The sequence below is a fragment of the Ursus americanus genome, chromosome 4, assembly GCF_024610735.1.
Source record: "Ursus americanus isolate L20-20 chromosome 4, mUrsAme1.1.p, whole genome shotgun sequence".
Classification (NCBI taxonomy): domain Eukaryota; kingdom Metazoa; phylum Chordata; class Mammalia; order Carnivora; family Ursidae; genus Ursus; species Ursus americanus.
Window position 1 is genome coordinate 72,767,746 of NC_142130.1, and position 23,044 is coordinate 72,790,789.

Sequence of the window (23,044 nt, forward strand, 5' to 3'; positions counted from 1 at the left end):
TTATTTGTAGCCGCAAATTGGAAAGACATTCAATATCCACTTACGGTAGAAAGGATAAACGGTGGTATAATCAAACAATGGAATATAGACAGTTGGGGGAAGACGAATAAGACACACATGGATGAGTCTTAGAGACATAATGGTGATCAAAAAACTCTGACACAAGAGTTCATATTACATGATTCCAACCACACGAAGTTCAAAAAACAGGCAAAACTGACACATGGTAAAAAATGCCATAGTTGGTTTCTGTTTAAGAGAGGCAGTACTGACTAGGAAAACAGCCTTCTGAGGTACGGTGTTAGTTATGCAGGGTATGCATATGTAAAAAAAAGAAAAAAGAAAAATCACTGAACTAGCAAGTAAGAGTATCTGTTTCACTCCATGAAGTTATACCTTGATAAAAGGTGGTTTTTTTGGTTTTTGGTTTTTGCTTTTTTTTTTAGAGGGCCTTAAGTATCATGAGTTAGTTTCAAAAGAATTATTAAAATGAATTCCTATTTTGAATTTACATTCCTAGTTTGGATTACTTAATCCTACAACTAAATTTATTTGCAGTTTTTTAATAAAAAATAGCAACCAGTTCAACTTTATTCAATCATACTCTTAATTTTGAAATTACATGACAAACTTTCATAAATGGATAATTCATAATGACTTTAAAATTGTAATCCTCTGCATAACTACTAAACTATTCGAATGTTTGTATCTTCAAATATTTAATTGTAATAGTTAATTCTTATCTTCAATTTAAAAAGATAACTCTCCATGCTCATGGATTAGAAGAACAAATACTGTTAAAATGTCTAAATTACCCCAAGCAATCTATACACTTAATGCAATCCCTATCAAAATATCAATGGTGTTTTTCACACAACTAGAACAAAAAAAAAAATCCTAATTTTTTTTTAAGATTTTATTTATTTATTTGAGAGAGGGAGATAGAGTAGGAGCCGGGGCAGGGGGGGTGGGGGGTTTGGGAGAAGCAGGCTCCCTGCCGAGCAGAGAGCCCACAGTGAGGGCTCAATCCCAGGATCCTAAGATCATGACCTGAGCCAAAGGCAGAGCCTTAACTGACTGAGCAACCCAGGTGCCCCCCAAAAATCCTAAAATTTATACAAAAGACCCCAATAGCCAAAGCAATTTCGCAAAAGAAAAGTACAGCTATAGGTATTAAAACTCACACTTCAAGTTATATTACAAAGCTGTAGTAATCAAAACAGTACAGTACTAACACAAAAACAGACACACAGATCAATGGAACAGAACAGAGAGTCCAGAAATAAACCCACAATTATATGATCAATTAATCCTTGACAAAGGAGGCAAGAATATGCAAGGGGAAAAAGACAGTCTCTTCAACAAATGGTGTTGGGAAAATTGGACAGCTACATGGAAGACAATGAAACCGGACCACTTTCTTACACCAAGCACAAAAATACACTCGAAATGGATTAAAAGACCTAAATGTGAGACCTGAAACTATAAAAATCCTAGAAGAGAGCATAGGCAATAAGGTCTCTGACATCGGCCACGACAATATTTTTCTAGATATGTCTCCTGAAGCAAGAGAAATAGAGGCAAAAATAAACTATTAGGACATCAAAATAAAAAAACTTCTGCACAGTGAAGGAAACAATCAACAAAACTAAAAGGCAACCTAGTGAATGGGAGAAGGTATTTGCAAATGACGTATCTGTTAAAGGGTTAGCATCCAAAACATATAAAGAACTATATAACTCAACATCCAAAAAACAAATAACCCAATTAAAAATGGGCAGAAGAAATGAACAGACATTTCCCCAAAGAAGACATACGAATGGCCAACACACACATGCAAAGATGCTCAACATTACTCACCAGCAGGGAAATGCAAATCAAAACTACAATAAATTCATCACATCACACCTGTCAGAATGGCTAAAATCAACAACACAAGAAACCAAAAGTGCTGGGGAGGACGTGGAGAAAAAGGAACATTCTTTCACTGTTGGTGGGAATGCAAATGATGTAGCCACTGTGGAAAACAGTATGGAGGTCCCTCAGAAAGTTAAAAATAGAACTACCCTATGATCTAGCAATTGCACTACCTCCAAAATACAAAAACACTAATTCAAAGGGATATATGCACCCTTACATTCATAGCAGCCTTATTTACAACAGCCAAGTTATGGAAGCAGCCTAAGTGTCAATCAACTGGTGAATGGATAAAGAAGATAAGCAATATATATATCAGAACAGACAGAATCAGAATATATGTGTGTGTGTGTGTCTGTGTCTGTGTGTAATGGAATATTATTCAGCCATAAAAAAGAATGCAATCTTGCCATTTGCAATGGCATGGACGAGCTAGAGAGTATAATGGTAAGTGAAATAATGGTAAGTCAGAGAAAGACAAATACCATATGATTTCACTCATATGTGGAATTTAAGAAACAAATGAGCAGAGAAAAAAGAGAGAGAGAGAGAGAGGGATAAGCCAAGAAAGAGACTCTTAACTACAGAGAACAAACTGATGGTTACCAGAGGGGAAGTTTATGAGGGAATGGGTGAAATAAGTGATGTGGATTAAGGAGGGCACTCGTGATGAGCACAGGGTGACGTATGGAATTGCTGAATCACTACATTGTATACCTGAAACTAATATAACACCCTATATTAATTATACTGGAATTACAATAAAATTAAATTAAATTTAAAAATAATAAATAAATAAAATACCAGTAAACCCCCCCCAAAATAAAAAGATAACTTGGAATTTCACAAAATCCAGAGTTTCTGATCATATCATTTCTTTCACTGGTAAAATATGCACAGTCAAAATTAAAGTTAGTTTTTGGGGTTCATTTATAATTTCTTTTATTTAAGTCCTAATGTGCTTACTTAAATTTCTTATTCACTTTCACCCTCCCTCTCATAACTGACAAGAGAAAAGAGGAAAATGCTACTTTGCCAATAGTGAAGAATTTTAAACATAGAAAGTTACTACTTTAAAAGTTCAATACACTGTGCTATGGAAACATAAAAGACTGTAAATTTATCCAATCCTAGAAATTCATATGGCTTGACAATTGATTAAGAAAATCCATAACACTGACTTCTGTGATATCTCGTGTGAATACAAACAATAAATATCAAGTTAATAAAGAAAATATGCTTCAAAGAAGCTGATTTATTCACTACAACTTCAACAAATACATTGTTTTATTAAATATTTCTATTCCAAGCAAGACAGCTGGCAAGTCTTTTAAGGAAAACACAAAACTTAGGGGAGGTTTAAAGGTGGATAGTAAGAAGGAAACTTTAGATAAGGCTGAAGGGGACTGTGTTCACCACTGACCTTAGTCAAATCATTTGGTACATCCACATGGGGTCTTGGGGTTGCAAAAGACAAAAACACAAAACAGTAAGTTTCTTCCTTCCTTCCTAGTAATTCATCACATGTCCTGAGATTCGGGCTCTGCAAGCAGGTGAATTACTATGCTACACCCATGGAACCACATGTGATAATGCAGATAGGGAACTTAGTAGACGGCCAGAGGCAGAGTCAGGTGTCCATGGATCTTGATGAAAGACTGGCAGGAACGCAGATGGCAGCTGATCCCTATACTAGAAGGTAGAGTTGTCAGAGGCAGGAAGGACTTTAGGCCTGCCTGATTATTTAATGTATATTCCATACTGTCTTAGATAAATAAGTGCCTTCAATATCATATTTTTAAATCAAAACATTCTTTAAAATAGTGCTGTACTGAAAAGGTAAAATGTAAATACTTCAGATGCTTAAAATAGGCAAAACTGTTTCTATCTAAAGCAGATTTTTAAACAAGATTTATTTATTTATTTTAGAGAGAGAAAGAGAGCAGGGGTGTAGAGGGAGAGAGAGAATCACTGGCAGACTCCCTGCTGAGTGAGGAGCCCCATGGGGGGCTTGATCTCATGATCCTGAGATCATGACTGGAGTGGAAATCAAGAGCTGGACACTTACCCAACTGGGGGAGCTACCCAGCCTCCCCCCCTAAAACAGATATCTTTTACTGACTTACACGAAATTCAGAATTACCAACACTGAAACATATCCCTCTCCTCTGTTATAAACATCAAACAACTAGTCAATCAATATCTGAAACTTAAAGAAAAATAATAACAAAATGCAACATAATATTCTTTCTATAATTGGAAAGGCTTAACTACATTTTAAAAAATGGAGCAACAGACAAAATACGGTACCTTCTGGATGTGTTTCTCCTGACTGTTAAAATAATGGGTCCTGAGAACAGAGTTCTGAAATAGCTCACAGTCCAAAAACTCCCTGAAAATTAAGAAAAATAAGTATTACTTCAAGTGCATCTTATCTCGAAGAATTTCAATGGCATGTTTTATGATGGAATCTTAAATACTAGCTAAAATAAATTATCTCAAAAAATAACAAAAAAGATGTAAGATAAAATATCTTTTTCATCAAAAAAAAATCTTTTTCATCATACATGCTTTCCTTGGGCATAGCTGTTGGCCATATCTGATGACCAAACTGCATTATAAATTTATTTACCAAAATATACTGTCTTTATACTCCAGAAACACTATCACCTATTCCCAAGGTGAGAGGTTAATGGTGATGAAGAGGAATTCTGAGAGAAAAGGTATTAGGATTATTTGGTAGTCAATACAGAGTTTGAAACACCTTTTTTTTTTTTTTTTTTAATCTCTCTCTCTTTCTAGACCACCAGCAACAAAAAAATGTTGAACTGAGAATTAGAAGCCTCCTAGATACAGAATGACATCAACATGTGGGAAAGTTCATACCCTCAGGGATAAAAGAGTGGGTGAAAAGCTTTTGACCAGCAAGAGACACAGCCTATACTCCAATACTGGGGTGGCTGAGGGGACTTTATATTGATCAATTGGCTAATGGACAGTGAAACTAGTTGGTGACAAGAAAGGCGTGAGGCAGACACCCCGATTCCACTACAGCAACTTCGACTTCCTAAAATAAAGTAGCTACTTTTCACCATTACTTCATTTTACCAGTGCCTGTCACTTTTCCTAAAACCATACAGAGGTACCGAATTTGAGTACTGCTTTCTCAACACCCTACCAAGGCAGGCTCTTTGACCATTGTGTTTCCAGATCACTTTCTCTGCATCATGCTCATTATTATTCTCACTGTGGCTGTGAACCCTTCATTCACCTTTGAATCCTCCAATACCTAACACGGTGCAAGGCCCAGAGCTGATGTGCAGTAAGTGTCTGCTCAACCCACCAGTGGATCTTAGAGACTTCTTCAATTAATAAACCATGCTGGAGTAAAAATAGTACCATGAGAGGAGAGAGGGTAATTATATGGGCCAACTACAATGACGAATACATGCCTTTCCTTTAATTACTTCACACATGCGCGCGCGTGCGCGCGCACACACACACACACACACACACACACACACACACAGCTCTTCATCAGCAAAACTCTTCTAGTATCTGTATCAATGCTCTCCCAACCCTTAGAGACAATCATCCTGGTAGGGTGGCAGATCTCCTTTCTGAACTAGGATTCTAATCCTGCTGTCCGAGGTCCTGCACCAACTGGCATGAGAATTGGACATTAACACAAATCCTCTAAGCACATACATCAGCTGCTCCTAAGCAACCCTCCCTCAGCAGCAGGAAATGTCACCTACAGGTATGAGTCAAAGATACCCAGAATCATAACGAAGGGCAGAATGTTCCCAAAATTTTAGAAGTAGACAGAAGGTATCACCTTAAAATAGAATTATTAACTATTAGAGAGAAATAACAAACAAACAAACAAAAACCCTGAAGAGACCTCCCAGTGGTTTAAAGAAAAAAAAAAAAAAGCATTATCATTTCCTATTAGGACATTACTTTTTCAGCAGCTAAATAAAAACATTACCAAATCATTTTATGTAATAAAATTTAACCTTACTCTGACCTTCCTCATAAAGCAAACAAATCTCTCTATCCAGTAAGGTTCCATCTGAACTATGTAAGATGATAAGTAATACCTTAATTGCATTCATTTACATGACTTTGAAACTATTCTGGGCTGAAGTCACTGACTGCAAGGTCACAGAATACAAAAAAGTAAAATGTACACAATTTACTGAGGAGGAATGATCCACTTAAGAGTGATAGCACCTTCTCCCTCCTCATTAAAAGATACCAAATGCTTAATGCAATCAACAGGTGCAGAGTTCTCTTTTTGAAACATATCACACATATGCACACTGATGTTATGACTATAAATATATGGATATACTAAGAATATGTATTACAGTAAGTTCATCAAAGATTATGGCTTGCTTATTAAAATCAATCTGCCTGAATAGAGGTAAAGGACAATCCGCTAGCATTTAAAATCAAAAGATGAAACAGAGCTATGATTTTTTCCATTACCACATGAAATTTCTAACAACTAAAATTCAGGTTACAAAGCTATAACAATTTTTAGGACAAGAACTGCAAACACAGGATCTTAAGTATATTAAGAGTTTCTGCTTTCTCTTTTTATAACCTAAACAGGCATACGTTCAACTATTTTGCTTAGAGAAGCAGACTTTACATGTCTCAAAGTCAATAAATACAATATTAGTAATAGGAAGGAAATACAACAGACAGAAATTGACCACAGATTATAAGAAACAATGCATGTTCTTTGAAAACTTCAGAATATATCAAACCACACAAAAACAAGTTAACCCAACAAAATATTTCCCTTTAGTTTTGTAAAGTTCTAACACAAACTAAATAATATTGGCACTTGAATTTACTGGAGAAAAGAGAAGGAAACTAAAATAGGATCTAGGAGTACTTTAAAAATGTTTATATTATTACTACAAATGTAGGGCACCGAATATTTGTTTTATGTTTAACCTAACATCACCAGGATATTCATTTAAGAAATTTCTATCCAGGGGTGCCTGGGGGGCTCAGTCAGTTAAGTGTTCAACTCTTGGTTTTGGCTCAGGTCATGATCTCGGAGTTCTAAGGTGGAGCCCCATGTTAGGCTCCACACTGGGCTAGGAGCCTGCTTGGGATTCTCTCTCTCCCTCTGCCCCTCTCCATCTCCTCCCTCTCTCACTCTCTCTCTCTCTCAAAAAAAAAAAAAAAAAAAGTTTCTGTCCATTAATCTCCCACATTTAATTTACTAACTTTTATACTCAAGCCAATCTTTTGTAATTTAAAAATGAATTAGTGAAAGAGAAACAACCTTATAAAATGTACGTTTCTTCACCTTCTCTACCTTCACAGAAGGGCAAGACTTTTTTTCATGTAAATCTGTGTTAGATCCAAATAGTTTCAACTGATGCTACTCCACAGAGAATACAAGGATGAATACATATTTATTTAAGTACTATATTCCTATATAAACTCCAGTACCATAATGTCACTTTGTCCTTTTTAAATGAGAACTAAAATATCTCAATTCATCTCTATAAATTAAGCCAATTCACTTTGGAATAACTTACTAGTAAAGTAAATGCATACATATATTTTTAAAAGTACTATATTTATATTTTTATATTTATATATTCATATTTTTTAAAGTTACTATTATGATCCACATATAACTTTCAGTGACCATATCTCTTTTAGATAAATTCTCTTTCTATAAGAAGCAATTCAGGGTCTAATATGATATACATAATTTGTATAACTATGTAACAGGCAATTTATGTTCACATCCTTTGACAAGGATAAAAGCATGGGGGCCAATCAGAATCTTCCAATATTGTTTCTAGTGTTCTTGGTCACATTTTTACTTAAACTCAAATCTCAGGTTGACAATACTTTCCTGATAAAGATGATAACTTTTTGTTATTTCTAAAACACTTCCCTCTGTCCACCCAAAAGACTGAATGCCTTATGTTCCTACAGCTCGCTGATTACAATCACAATATCTAAAGTTCTATTTCTTCCACACTAATTTAGGATTTTCCTTTCCTTGGATATTAGAACATGTTAAAGCCCATTTTTATAGCCACAATCTAGCCTTTGTGTATCTTTAAATGGGCTACAACCTTGAACTGAAAATGAACTATATTAATGGCATCACTCCTCCGGCTCTCAAAGAAAGAAGTCCAAGTCTAGGTTCAGATACACTTCATTTTAACAGTGTGCATCAATCTCAGGTGAGCCTAGTAAATCCTACCCACAAAGCAAGTGTGCATGCGTGTGCACGTGTGTGTACGCCACTTTCCATTTTCTCTTTTCTTTTCCCTTTCCTCTTCCCCAGGAGGTTAATGAACAAAATATTACACTTTTTAAATATATACAATGATAGGGAGATAAACTATCCATCTGTCAGAAAAAGAGTTACCTAAATAAAGAAACTTAACAATTCTGTATGTAAAATTAAATTCTGGACTGACCGGGTTGTTCAGATAACACTCAGAAAAGCACAGTGTGACTCAAGCTCTAAGAAACAGGCCAAACACACTCCATAAAATTAAGTCTATCTAGAATACGCCGTATCTCCATTTGAAACACCTGCTACGAATATGGGAATTCACAATTCCATCTAGGAAAAATTTTTCTTCCTCTCTCACCTGTTCCCCCACCCATCTTGCATTCAACTCCATAAACAGCAGTAATCCACCATTATAAAACAGTTGACGGTTAAAACAATGAGCCAACGAAGAAAGTACAATATTCTGTAACTGACATTTACTGCATTGGCCTTGGACTTCTAATCTTTACCAGACGGGCACACAAATCAATCCATCAGCTCATAAAGGTGTGCTTTTTTAACCTCTAAAACAGATGGGATTGGCCAGAAGTGTCTGGCATGTCAAACTGCTAATCACTGCTGCCCTTTGCACAAAATAACCCACTTAAGTTGAGGCATGGTTGCACTGTAACCGACATTAGTCTGTGGGAAACCCATTTAACTGTCACACACTCCTGCCACTCCTGCTCTCCCTTAATTAAGCCTAATGCCTTATGCTTTGACCTTTTGTTCTAGCCTATTAACCCTATCTAGTACAAGTTCAATTATGTTAAACTAAAAACTTTGCTGTAAAATATTAAATGCCAAGCTCAAAAAATCATAAGGGACATCCTCCCAGCCCTTAGTTCTATGCACCCTGTTACTCCATGCATGCAACAGTAAAACCTCGTTTTTGAAGTGATACTGATTCTTACAGAGCTGAGAAGAACCAAATTATGATTCTAGTCCAACCCCCTAATTTTACAAACTGAGGCCAGAAAACATTAAATAAAACATTTCAGAGCTTCAGCTGAGCCACACTGAAACTCACTATCTCGTCTCTAGCTCCAATCCTTTATTCTCTATGATATTTCTGATTAATAGTTATACCAACGAACAGTTAAGGATACTAATATTTTCACCACAAATTTTTATCTTTCACCACCCTCTAGAATGCACTACACAAATTGGCCTAAAGCAAAGTAAATGGGCCTGTGAACAGACCTCAGAAGTAATTTCCCCGTGCACACAAAACTTTCTATCCCCTCGCTATTTCTTTTTTTCTTTTTAAAAGTAACAACGGTCATCAAGAACTGCTAACTTCTGTAACACTCAAATATAAGGCACTATGTATGAATACAATTTTTTTTCTTTCCTGATGCTTCAGAGAAAATGACTTAAGCTACAGAAAGCAATTACAACTCACAACTTCTTTCCATGGACAAATTCACAACGGAGTATCTTTAAAAATACCTCTTTTTTTACACCTACATGTATATGGATTGCTGTTCACATCTACCAGAATTTCAAAATATAAAAACAATAAACTTTGAAATTCACTGCAAAATAAAATCAAATGTAGTCCAAGCTAACATGCTGTCATCACCGGGGTATTTCAGTTGCAGCATATAGTAATGTGTGTTATTATTACTTTTCCATTTTCTTCACACAGCTAGAAAATGCTTTTACTACTCTCACTATAACACATAAGAACAATTTAAAGATCAATAACATAACAAATTTTGGATTTCCATCTGTGATTCTTGAGAGAAAATGCATATTTTTAGATTTTTAAAAGATTAAAAGTCAGATTTTAATTTTATCCTTATTGTTGACTGCCCAGAGCCCACTTTACCTCTTTTCAGTATTAATCAATGCTGTCATTTTACCAGAACCTTACAGGTGAAAGGAATATGCCATTAATTGGAATGCAAAATAAATTTTAAAAGAAAGATCATTTAGAGTTGTAGTAAAATGATGAATAAGTCTAATGATGGAATTTATTATGTTTTAAGGGGTAAGAAAACATGGTATCAGAGTTTAAAACTCAAAGTAAATGTGTCCACGCTATTAGAATGACACCTTCAAAGGTGTGTCACTTGGCATTATCAGAAGGAATATATACAAGGATGTATAAAATGTAAAATATGTGGATGGATGAGTAGTCAACTAAAACAAGTATTTGTAGCAGGGACAATTACCAGCAAAATAATGATTCAGAATCTTATTCACCTTCTTTACTGCAAAGGAAAATGCTGTTAATTTAAACGAGACATGATGTCTTAGTTACAAGAGTCAGTTCATGAATATAGAAATTAAGTTTGGGTCTCTGCTGAGGAATCCGGCTTTGGAAAATTCCTACTAAGGTACAGAACTCGTGCATTCTCTAACAGACTGACATTAAGGAACACTGAAAGGCAAAGACAATTCAGCTAATCAGGATAAACAATGATGAAAGCAAAAAGAACATATCACATAATTAGTAAGTGTGCTAATTTTTCTACCCTTTTACTTTAGACAATAGTCCATTGGCTTGTATATCTTTCTTGCTATAAATTATAAGCATGTGAGATAAAAAAATATAGATGAGCCATGAGAGGAGATGTGCTTTATGTTTACAAAAGATACCCACTTCCAAGCATGCATGAAGTTTAGTAAAACACTTTGTCTTCACAAAGCAAGAAACTGGGTTAAAGTTATTTTAAGAGCATTTGTGAAATCTCCATGTTGTAAATATATATCCCAGATAATGTATCCATTTCCTTTAGCATTTGAAAATTGCTAGTTTAGAAATTTCTGAGCTCCATTTTAAAATAAATCTTTCCTACCTTATCATTATTAATCTAGTTGAACATACCAGTGTTCTAACAGAAAATGCACCTCCAGAGAAGAGAAATTACTAGTTAGAAAAATAATAATAACAAAGGGGCTTCATATATTACCTAAGTCCTATAACTTAGTAGGGTTTGAATCAAGTCATTCTTGATGGCCTCAAACTTTTAGGTTACTGGACACCAAAATTAACTCATATCTAGATTTCAAAATGCCTCCATCTTCCCAACCAGTCAAATCCAATGTGATTAAATGTGTCAAGCTGGTGTTTTTTACCACTACCATAAGCTAAGTTTTCTTAGCTTCACAAGTGAACCTAAGGAGACTCTCTATAAGGCTCTATAAAAATTTTGTTTCCTTAAAAAATATTTAAATGTTGCCCCCAAAGGTTTTGCTAAATGTGTTTTCTAATATATTGTAGTTTGTGTATTTTTGAAGAAACCCAGCATTACAAAACAATTTTAAGTGCTAAGTAATTATAATGTCACCAACAGTTTCACTTTTTCCTTCATAATTAATATGCCTAGAAAGATGATGATAAATTTTAAGGAAGAAATATTATCCCCTTTAGAAGTCCTAATTTAAAAAATCTAAAGAAAAAACAACAGAACAGCAGCTACTACGAATTAGCTACACATAATAATTAGCAGCTGTGACATATAAATACATAAAGACTCCATTCCTGACCCCAAAAGGCCAGATCTTACCAGTAATTGGGATTGGTACGGTTCATTCCAACAAATGTTTGTAACAGCCTTCTACGCGCCAGGCAGCTACAGTACCAACAGTACACTCATGAAAAGCTCCCATTCACGCAGCTTACGGTCTACTGAGAAACACAAACATTAAACAAGTGTGACTATTGCGATCAGGAGTACAGAGAACTGTGAGAGACAAATCTGATCTTATTGGAGGCTTGGGGACTGCAGCGAGCCTCTACGCCGTCCTGCCCGCTGTCCCAGGAGTGAGAACACTCCTTCCCAATTTGCTTCACCTCGGTCAAAAGGTGGTCTGTGGCCCATATAAAGGGCTACCATTAGCTTTCTTCTCTCGCTCTCATTCTAGAGGGGTGGATCCAGATGCGCTTGGTTCAGGGCATGATCACCACCAGTCCACACAGCGCCCTCTCATCTTGTTACCTTTTCACAGGAGAATCCGGAAACGGGGGCCGTAATCTTTACGTTGTATTCCCAATTGAACGGACAGACCCAACTACCTGCACTAATGATTTTAGAACATTCCCCTGCAGTCATAACTAGAGCTGACTTGCGAGTATTTTGATCCCACTGGTCAACTAAAGGTACCTGGTTTCTACCGGTAGAAACTTCTACAAATAGAAGTTTCCCTACTGCTTTTTAAGTAGAACTCGAAATGTATATAACACGTAGGAACAAAGCTGCTGCGTGAATAGATGTGCACCTGTACCGTAAAACTTGTTTTTAAATTCTCAGCCTAGAAAGTACATTCCAAGTACTAGAATACATGAATCATAAGACTGTTCCGAAGACTGTATTTCAGTGGCAGGAGAAGAAAACAGGCTACAAAAACAAGGGGGATGTAGTTGGCGCTGCCTCACTCCACTTCTCAAGACCGTGTTTCTGGTTATCATAAGGTCAGCTTGAACTTTATTGCTGGATCCATCACCAAAGGTTAATAACTATTTCTTAACACCTGGTACGTAGCCTCTTGGAAACTGCCTTAATAAAACAAAGTGTGAAATAAATTAAGACTTGATTTCTTAACCTGGGTTTACCTAACTGCTAGCTGTATGAGTTTTAAAATTTACTTAAATTCTCAGGGGTTCAATTTCCTCCTCTGTAAAATGCAAACAAATGTCTTGGAAATTTCATTTTATTTTTTTCAAGTTTTTATTTAAATTCCAGTTAGTCAACATACAGTGTAATATTAGTTTCAGGTGTACAATGTAGTGATTCAACACTTCCATACATCACCCGGTGCTCATCACAACATTAACAACAGTGGCACTAATGCTGGACGATAAGCAAGTAATTTACCCCGTTGCATCACACGTATACCCTGGCGATAGAGGGGGTAAAAAAAAGACAACTGAGAAACTGAGAAAACAAAGGGGAAAACAGGGAAAAGACGAAATAAAAAAAGAGAAAGGAGGATCAAAAGAAAAAGTTGTAGAAGTGCTAAATGGTAGCATTTGTCACCGTTTGATTTATAGTTCATACCAACTACCTATCCTATGTGCTCTTCCATTAAGCAAGATGCTTCTATAAACCAACTTGTTTGAAAATGGGGAAGACAAGATACCTCTGGGATAAATACACTTAAACCCGGAGCTTCCTTTTATCAAATTCCCTTCCAATCTGAACATCTAAGGATTCTATGAAATTACTTCAACTTGTGAACGCTGAAGCAAAAAAAGAAAAAAGGAAAAGGAAAATTGAGTCAGGTCAGTCAAGGATTACTAGGATAGGCAAGAGCAATGTTTTACTAACAAACAATGCATTGCTTTGAGTTTTGCCTCAACAACAGCAAACATCTGGATATTGGGAAAGAACCAGATGGTGAATACAAAATTTCTATCTTCAATCCCTGGCCTCACGGAGATTCAGTCCATTTCAATGAAAATTTTTAAAAAGGCATGGATGGGTTAGGGAAATAATATAAGCACACATCTGAACTCTAGAAAGTCCCCCACCCCCACCCAGATAGTTCACTTACACAGTTTCTCTCTTACTTGGCCAGATACAATATATTCTCTTAATAAAACATCATGGTAAAACATTCCTTCGTGGCTTTTATAGAAACCCTTTTGTTTATCCAACATTTACTTGGCAATTCAAAATCCAAAGCACACCAGAAAATATTATGTATATGAGCCTTATTACTCATCCTTGTATCTCCAATGTAGTTTTAATTTGACTGTACCTTTTAATGTAGAGGAAACCAGTCAGCTTGTTTCTTTTGGATTCAAAATTCCATAAATTTTAAATGAGGTAAGAAAAAAGAGGTAAGAGAGGTTTATAGCTACATTTCTCATGGCCTCAACAATAAAAGAGCATGTCTGATGTACACTTAAGAATATACTATATGCCACAAACCTCCCTAACTCAAAAATCTCTTTCCTGACCATAGTCTACTCCCAAAATGAAGCCAAATACTCATCTTTCTATTTCTGCTTCCTTCTGATAAATTCACAAACACATTATTAATTCCCTCTTTGTATCAAAGAGCCTAGTTTATTAGCATAACATAGTCTTTAAAATAAAATTATTGTGGGTGAAGATAGGGCAATAGAACAAAATTCATGTCAAGAACCGTTACAGTGCAGAATTTTAACTTTTCAACCAGGAAGAGCTATGGGTCTGAATTTGCGGCAACTGCCCCTTGAAGTAGATAAACATAATTAGCCTTGGGAATACCTGGATTAAGACCATGACAAGGTACTTTAATGAATTATATCAAGAAACACAGTTGCTTTCTCTGCCTCAAAGAACACTACAATAATTCTGTGGAATGGTTCACAGGGGTTAGCATCTGAGAAGGGAAAGGAGCTTGCAGAGTTGTCCTTGGTGTCCGCATTTCTCGGGTAAGCACAGGAATGGAGCATCAGTTCTCTTGAGAATTAACATCAACTCCTGCAGAATTATCAACTGGAAACAGAGGGCCTTCCTCCTGGGACTGGTCTTTGAGAAACCAGGCTGGGTGGGCTGGATGTGCTGCTTGAGTTCTGTGGCTCTCAAGTCTGGGAGCAGGATTTTTGATAACTTTCTAAAAATCAAATAGAGACTGGCTTTCTCTTAAAAAGATAGCATAGTCTCATGAAAAAGCAAATTATTCTCAATGAAATTAGCTGTGTGACCTCAAGAATTTCTTAGACTAGGTTTCTTTATCTGTAAATAGAGAAAATGATAGCTATATGCCACACGGAAACCGTAAAGCAGCCAGCTCAATGCCTGGCACAAAGCAGGTGCCCCCAATCCTCTTCCTTTTCTTGATCTTTCTCCCAATAAAAAAGGAAAACACACAAAAAAAAAAAAAAGGCAGCTTTTTGATATTTCAAGTTTATACCTGGTCATGTCTACTCCTTTTAAAACCACAGATTTGAAATCTTTACTGTTTACTGACAACAGCACACATCGATATATAGAATCAGAATTTCAAAACTAGAAATCAAACGAACCCCCTTGTTCTACCGTCTACCGATGTTACCCATGGAGATAAAAGGACTTTCCCATTATCTGTATCAGACATTGTTTCAGCAGCAGATCCTAAGCTAGAAAAGTAGATGTGGGATAACAAAAGAAATACGTAAAAATCTGTTTTTCAAAAATCAAACTTGAGCCTACATGACCCATTGTGCAAATACTCCTTTTACAGGAAAAAACTGAAACTGTGATCAATTCATTTTGAGGATGTTTCTTATTATATCCTATTTGGGAGGGTTTCACATGTTTTCTAGTACTTTTGCTTGGTGTTCTTCACCTTCTTCTATCCTCCCTCCTTCCCTTAATTTGTTTCTTTTCTAGCGTATACATCCACCCCTCTGTTGTAGAGAACTCTAAATTCATAAATTCAAGAATCAAAAAAAAAAAAAAAAAAAAACTAAGACAGTATGCTTTTCAAAGACCAGTTACAATCCCTTAAAGATTTCCTATCTCTCAAATTCTGGAGAGATTCCTCAAGAGAGAAAACCCTTTTTTTTATCTCGAACTTCTAATTCTCAAATTTTGATTATGTTCTGTCACATGTCAGCCCTCTTATCTACATTGTCATTAAATCAACACAGTTATACTACTATTCTCATTTTAAGACTGCATTATAAACATAATTTCCTAACTATTACAATGCTAAATTATCATCTGACTTTTTAAAATGCAGTAACATATTTAAGATGTTCACATGGTATATACAGTATGGGCAAATTCAACAATTAAAAGCACATAACTACAAGGAGAAGCTAGTGTAGCCACTAGGTGACTTAAGCTTTCCTCTTACCGATCTAAAGCTAATCCCCTGACTTTTTACCCAGTGTCCTCACATAGCTGGTAAAGGTAAAATCAAGCACCCCAATAACAACAGAAGCTCCTAACTCCTTAGTTCCTGATTTGTCCTCAATTCATTAGCAAACTACAGATTTGAAAATAAGGAGTAGCCCCATCATTTAACATGTAACTGAAAAAAGACTCTCTTCATTAGAAAAGTCCAAGGGCAAGAGACTCCATTCCACTAAAGCTCTGAATCAACACCACAACAGGTAAGTAAGAGTTGTCCGGGTCCTCGTGGTATCTTAAGCTGATGACTCAAGTTCCCAGCAGACTTCTAGTTTAATATTTCTTGAAACACTAGGCTTAGTCACAGAGTGACCTGGAATTTAAAGCAAATAAGGGTCTCTTCCTTTCATCCTTAAAGACATTTTTGCTAAATGACACAAAGTTAAAGAGGCAAGATGGGTTAGAGCTTTTATTCCCTGAGGTAGAGCAAGTCAAAAAATTTCCTGGGGAGAGCGAACCATGATAGCTTTGAATTTCAAACACAACTATTAACCCAGTCAGAGAAGCAATTCTATTTCCAACTTTCTTAACAAACAAAACGCCTTTTTCCCCCTAGTCCTATTTATTAAAAGAGAAAGGAAAGATGGAAGGGAGGGAGGGAAAGATGTAAGTGGAGGGAGAAAGGTAGGGAGGGGAAGAGGGAAAGAGAGAGGAAGGAAAGGAGGGAAGAAGGATGGATGGATGGATAGATGTCACAAGCAACCTCCTATCCAAAGTTTCATCATATTCTGGAGTTATCCTTAAATTTATTTCAACCAAAAAAACAAATCAGATGAATTATCCAAATCAGGTAATTATTTGTAACATTATCTTCAAGAACAATCTATCTTAAAATCTGGTAAAGACATTAAAAAAAAAATCTTAATACTACTTAGTAAATACAGTATAGTAGTCCTTTTTTTCCTAACTACATTTTTGAGTTGCCAGTCTCCTAATAAATTCTTTAAATCTACTTCTCATTATATTGTTCCTAGAGTTCTAGGCCAAATGTTATCCCTAGCATGGTTTAAGGTATTAATTTTAACAAAATGCTAATACAGTGGTAAAATGTATCATGTTTCCCTCTTTCTTGTTCTTCTCAATGTTCTATGAACTTAAAAAAAATTACCTTGTTTCAGGTGTACTGATACCCTAAAACACCACAAGGTTTGTAATGCTTTATTTGTAATATTTGCAAGATAGTGCAGGAGTCCATTTGAATTTCAAGGTTCATAATGCAGTATGTACTATTACAGTGACAACAGTCAGTATAACACTATCTCAATAGCTGTATTTATCAAGAAAAATTAAAACTGCCCTTCATAACTGTAGTAAAGTGAAAGGAGAGATCTGTTCTTAATGACATCTAATTTTTAGAATCCTAACTTTGCAATATCCATCAAATTGAATGTTAAATTTCAAGGAACAAAAAAACAACAGATGGACATTTATACCATAGTTTGTGAAGAAACCCTGATAAGACTTCAGATGTCTCTTAGTTGCAGTTTTCCCCTGCCCTTGATAATGTGCTTAAAGGATCTTTCTGTAGCTATTTACATCAAGTTATCTTTATCAGCAATCCTATGGAAGAGGTCTCTAGTTCACCATCCAAACCTCAGCACTGTTTTCCATGTTCAGTAAGACCCTTAGAAAACACAAGATATTTTAAAGAATAAAGAAAAGGTGATCTAATGTGAATTCATTTTCTTCCAAACAAACTATAACTCCTGCTTCTATTCTGGTATGCAGTTTTGATCTTCCCCCTCAGATACATTTAAGAGACATTCAAAAGCAAAGTGTGCACGGGCACAAATGGGGAATTTGTCATTTTTCCCCGTCCAAACAACCACTATTTATATAATATTGCTGCCCTCATAAAAGGGAATCCATTACCATCAGCAATTCATGTCCCTGCTTCAGCATCAGATGCAAACAGGATACGGAAACAAGATCTCTCTCCTCCATTTACTTTTTGTTCATTCCAACCTCTGGACATAATCCTCAGTTCCATTCCACTGGCCTGCTTCATCATCTGACACTCCTGATTTTTACCTTCTCAAGTCTTAGTGACCATCCTGCGGTTATAGTTTTGCAATTGTTTTGGTATCTAAATACTACAGAATGAGTTTGCTCATTAACCTCCCAGACAGCAACTTAAGGAAATACATCTTGAACAATTCAATTCACAGATTCAAGCCTATTATCCTGAAGTCCCTCCCTCTGCCCTATTCGGTTGAGAATGTTTGACTTTTCAATAGTAATCAACGTGCTTTCTGGTAATCGACACACTTTTCATAAAAATATTTCCTCAATTGGAAGACATGGGTACAGGGGCTTTGTTAAAAGATCAAATGCTTCTTTCCTCAGTCTTCACCCACAAAACAGTAAGTCAGTATTAAAACTAAACAAAATGCACTCAGATGGTGTATTAGCCATGTGAAGGGGCACATGGAAAAAGCACACGAGTAAAGAAACTGCACCCCACCACAGCCAAGAAGGGAAGCTACAAATGAAGGTTATTTTCATGAAACAACACATCCCAAAACGCAGAAGCTATTTATTTTAGAAAAGGGGGTGAAAGAGGAGAGAGCAGTACAGCTGGAGATGTAGCACTGACAGATAAACTAGAATTCTTCTTCTCTATTAACCTACACTCTAAAAACTGTATCCGGCAATCTAAAGTTTGAAAGCAAAACTGATCCTATCACCATTTAAGCTGAACAATACTTTCTTGATGAAAATCAGACGTTCTGAACTTATTTTTGGCAGAATTATCTTTTCACCTGATACACAAAACTAGTATTGCTTTTCCAAGACAACACTTAAAATACGAGCTTTCAAGTTTCTTACAATCTGCAAGTCTTAAAATTAAAAGCCTCATCCCTTTAACATCATATATCCTAAGCCACTCTGATTTAAAATTACCTTCTGTATCATTGCCACCTAGTATTGGTTTGCAATGAAATCTGTACAATTAATAATAACCTTCTTCCCTCTCATCTTTCTAGAGCCAAGGATGACATATCTTCTTATCTCCCTACTTGTTCCATTAGATTGACATATTTTGCCTCATCTGTCACCTTCCATAAAACTCTGCTTTCAGATATGAGTTAATTCATTTTTAGTTGTCCTCAATGTTCTAAAATAGTGATGTTTGACAGAATTAATACAGTGCTCTAGTTCTCTCTGTTCAACTGGTACTTAATTAAAGATCTTGGAGGCCATCTTTCTCTCAGGTTACACCATTTAAAGAAGGAACGTTACTTCCTCCAGACAATGTGATAAGCCACATGGCACTAAAGCTGCCATCCCCAGGTCTCCCATTTAACAGATTGCTTTACCATGTATAAACTACCAGCAAGACAGATTACCACTTTATTTCACACTGATTTACTGTTCACATCTCTGAACCCTAAGTCTACTTTGCCTACAATCTCTCCTACCTTCTGACTCTCCAGAATTTCTGGCGTTTTAACACTCCTTTACACTTTAACCATTGCTTCTGTTCGAAATGGACCTCAGAAAGTCCTAATGACGTTTAACCTGTAAGATTTCTTGAATCTCTGGTTAACAACGCAGAAAAGTCTTGAAGCAATCAGAGAGCTACCTTGGAGCACAAACTGAAAATTCCCTGTTTTAAATTCTTTTGAATTAATATCTTTTGGAGAATAGCCACTCAACTTGCTATGTCATAATTTTCATTTCTAAAGGGAGCGTGGATAATTTCAATCGGTACTTGCTTTTTTTTACACAAATGATTGTTCTCTTGGATGGCCTTTTGTAAGCTAGCGCTTCTTAATCATTTTTTGGCTACACTGGAACCACAAGAGACATGTCAATTTAAGCAAACTTCAGGAGCAATAAACTAACAAACAGACTCTAGGTGGTGGTATAGGTTATTTTTTATCATGATGTTTTGCTCTTAAAACTGCAAGAGTCAGAAGAGCCTTTAGCCTTTTTTACAGACACTTCTTTATGACAAACTTACAATCTTTTAGGGTATTTAAATTAGTAAAATCCAAGTTCTACGGAGTTTTGGAGATACACTTAGGAAATGGACCTAGGTCAAGTTTTCCCACAGATAATTGAACCAGGTTTTCAATTGCTGCAAAAGCACTGTAGAGACCTCGCTTGAGTAAAACGAACAATGAGCAGCCCTCTTTTTTTTTTTTTTAAATATGTATTTACTCTTAGGGCACTTTGAGGGATAAGTATGGAAAGAGGTGTTTCCCCACCAGTGAATGAAGCGGTGAATGAAGAGGACTAGAGGAACAGTGCGCAGAGGACTAGCTGTTCCATTGACTGATTCTTCCTCTTTGTCTGTAGGAACTAACTCCAGACAGAGAAAAGTTACTACTGGTGATGAAGCCTCACTCTCTGAAGCAGCTAAACCCAATCGACATTACCAAACCGCTGGGCAAAACCAAACCAACTTATTTCTAAGTTGAAATACATTTCAACATATTCCAGGCAGCAACCCACTTAGGTGCCAGGCAACTGAAGCACTCTATTTGTTTAAAAAGTCCATTTATGTCAGTGTCCCTTCCACGAAGGTGGCAAACTGGTGATTAAACACTGAATAATCCATCGGGAAGATGCACCCACTTGCTAAACCTATGATTCACTAATAAGCAGGTTCAATGCAATTCATAACTTTAAAGAATGAATTACCAAAGCCCTCTGCTTCACAAATCCCACCCACCCCCCCCCCGGCAATGTAAAGAGCATTCATCGTATATAACCCAACACCATTTTTACTTCGGACACCTATACAGTCTTTCTTCCTCCAAAGAGAGTTTTTCACCCCCGCACAATCTCACAATTTAATCATTTACATTACCGGAGACAAACTCCAACTTAGTTCCACCGACTGAGTGAAAAGTCCTTGTAGCTACTGAACGTCTTAATTTTTGTCGAAAATAAAATGTCCTATTAAGAAATTTAACGCAAAAGTACTTATCATTCTGTTCTTTTACTATCTTCAGAAATCCATTAAGTCACTAATGAGATAGAAGGTAGAACCGCCTGCAATGCCTCAGAGATCAACATGTGTCACAGACTCCCAGCTTGTTCGCCTATGAGACACAGTGGATTCCTTTGTTCCTTCGGACTGAACACCAACTCCTGGTTAAAATTTGGAAACTACTTTGGAAAGGATGGGAGGGTTTGTAGACTATTTCCAGAGAAACCGTTCATAAAACGATATTCACTAGTAGTAAGGAGGACACAGATAAAAGAGGAGAGAGAAGCAGCCTCCCAGGACCTCCACAGGGCTCACCCCAAATGTAAGCCCCGCTTTTGGCTCAGAGGTAAAGTGATGGTTGAGGCCTCGGGTCCAAAGAGCCTCGCCCTCGGGGAAGGGGGGGGGGTGCGAGGGGAGGACAAGGACCGACCGGCCAGGCCTGGGGATCTGGTGGGGGCCCGGAGAGCTGTCCCCTTTCCTGATCACTTTTCTGGACCCGGAATCCGGCAAGCACTGAGCAGGGAGGCACCAGGCGAGAGGCGGGTAGCAGCGCCCGGCGCCGCCCAGGTCGCCCCGGGCAGCAGGACCGAGAGCCGCGCGTCTCGCCCCCGAGGGGGCAGCCGAGCGGGGCGCGACCCGGGCCGGGCCACCCGTGCCCGGTCCGCCTCGGGGGACGCACGGCGGCTGCCCCTCGGCCCCGGACTGCCATGGACCGGCCGGTGAGCCCGGGGCCAACTCCACAACTTGCCGGCCCGGCTGCCTGGGCCCCCCGAGTTCCCGGGAAGATTCGGACCCGGCAGGAGGGGCGGAATATCCCCGGAAACGATTCCTCCCCGCCGCCGAGCCCACCCCGCCGTCCGCGTTCGCTCCCGCCTGCGGCCGCGCGGTCCCCGCCGCCCCGACGCCCCCGCGGCCCTGCCCGCCAACGCCACCGCCGCCACGGGCCGCGTTCCCGGGCCGTTTCCGGCGGCGCCCGCGGCCGCTCCTGGAGCCCCCGGCCGCGGCCGCCACTCACCCGAGGCCGCCGCGGCTCCGAGCCTCGGGCTCCGTCAGGCTCACTCCACGAAGGCTCCCCGCCGCCCCGTCCTCCCCCGGCGCCCCGGCGAGCTCTTCCCTCAGATCAGCAGCGCTGCCAAGCGCAGTGGCGGCCGCGGGGCCACCGGCGGGCGTGCGCGGGCGGGAGGGCTTGGGGCCGGGTCGTCCCTCCGCCTCGGCCGCCGCCTCCTCCTCCTCCTCCTCCTCCTCCTCCTCCACCGCCGCCGCCGCCTCCTGAGTTCGGGGCTCTGCTGCAATGTCTGCGAGGCTGACTTTGAGCGCCTCGCTCGCCGCCCGCCCGCAGCCGCGCTCCTCCCTCCGCCGCCTAGTCCGCCGCGGCCCAGTCCCTCCCCTCGCCGCTCCACGCCATTCAGCTCTTCAGCCAAGTTTCTTAACCCTTTTTTTCCCCTCCCTCCCATTGTCACGGGGGCAGGAGGAAGCCGCTTGGGTCCCCGCAGCTCTCGGGAGCCGAGGAGCCCCCCCCCCCCGCTCCCGTTTTGTTGTTTTCCTCCTTGCCCGCCCTCCGGATGGCCGGGCGGGGGCTGCAGGGCCCAAAGGCGGCGGGAAGACCGCGGTGGCCGGGAGAGGTGGGTGCTCAACGCGCCCGAGCCGGCCCCCTCGGCTCCCGGCTCTGTCCAGCCGTCCCTGACCGCCGCAGGCGCCTGGACAGCTCCTCCCGGGCCCGGGGGCTTGTTCTCTTTACCCAGGCCGAAGGCTCGCGTTTGGGACACAGCCTGGGGGCCGGGACGCTCAGGTCCCGCCGGGGTGCTGGCGCCTTGGCGTCCCCCTCCCATTTCACCCCACGACACGCGTTCCCTCGGCTCCTTCTCACCCACCCCCAGCTTCCACCACCTTGTAATCTGTGTGTCCTGCTTTAATCTTGGGGGGGCACGGGCACTAACTCCAGGTCACTTTGACCCCACGCCTTAGCACGTAGTGGGCGTCCAGGAATAAATGTGGAGTGACTCCAGAGAAAACTGGGGA

General features: G+C 39.0%; 1 protein-coding gene across 8 annotated transcripts in view; it reads right to left on the reverse strand.

Moving 5' to 3' along the window:
• Positions 1-22,179, reverse strand: part of NRIP1 (nuclear receptor interacting protein 1) — a 101,084-nt gene extending 78,905 nt beyond the window's left edge. For 3 of the 8 annotated variants that reach the window (XM_087861729.1, XM_045785446.2, XM_087861732.1), the window contains exons 1-2: positions 22,041-22,179; positions 4,228-4,309 (exon numbers count right to left, since the gene is read on the reverse strand). The gene's annotated coding sequence lies outside the window, so the exon portion shown is untranslated. Of the gene's footprint in view, positions 1-3,340; positions 3,610-4,227; positions 4,310-11,763; positions 11,886-22,040 lie in introns of all 8 variants that reach the window. The other 5 variants (XM_087861733.1, XM_087861731.1, XM_087861730.1 and 2 more) reach the window with 5 other exon arrangements.
• Between the last annotated feature and the right edge of the window lie 865 nt (positions 22,180-23,044).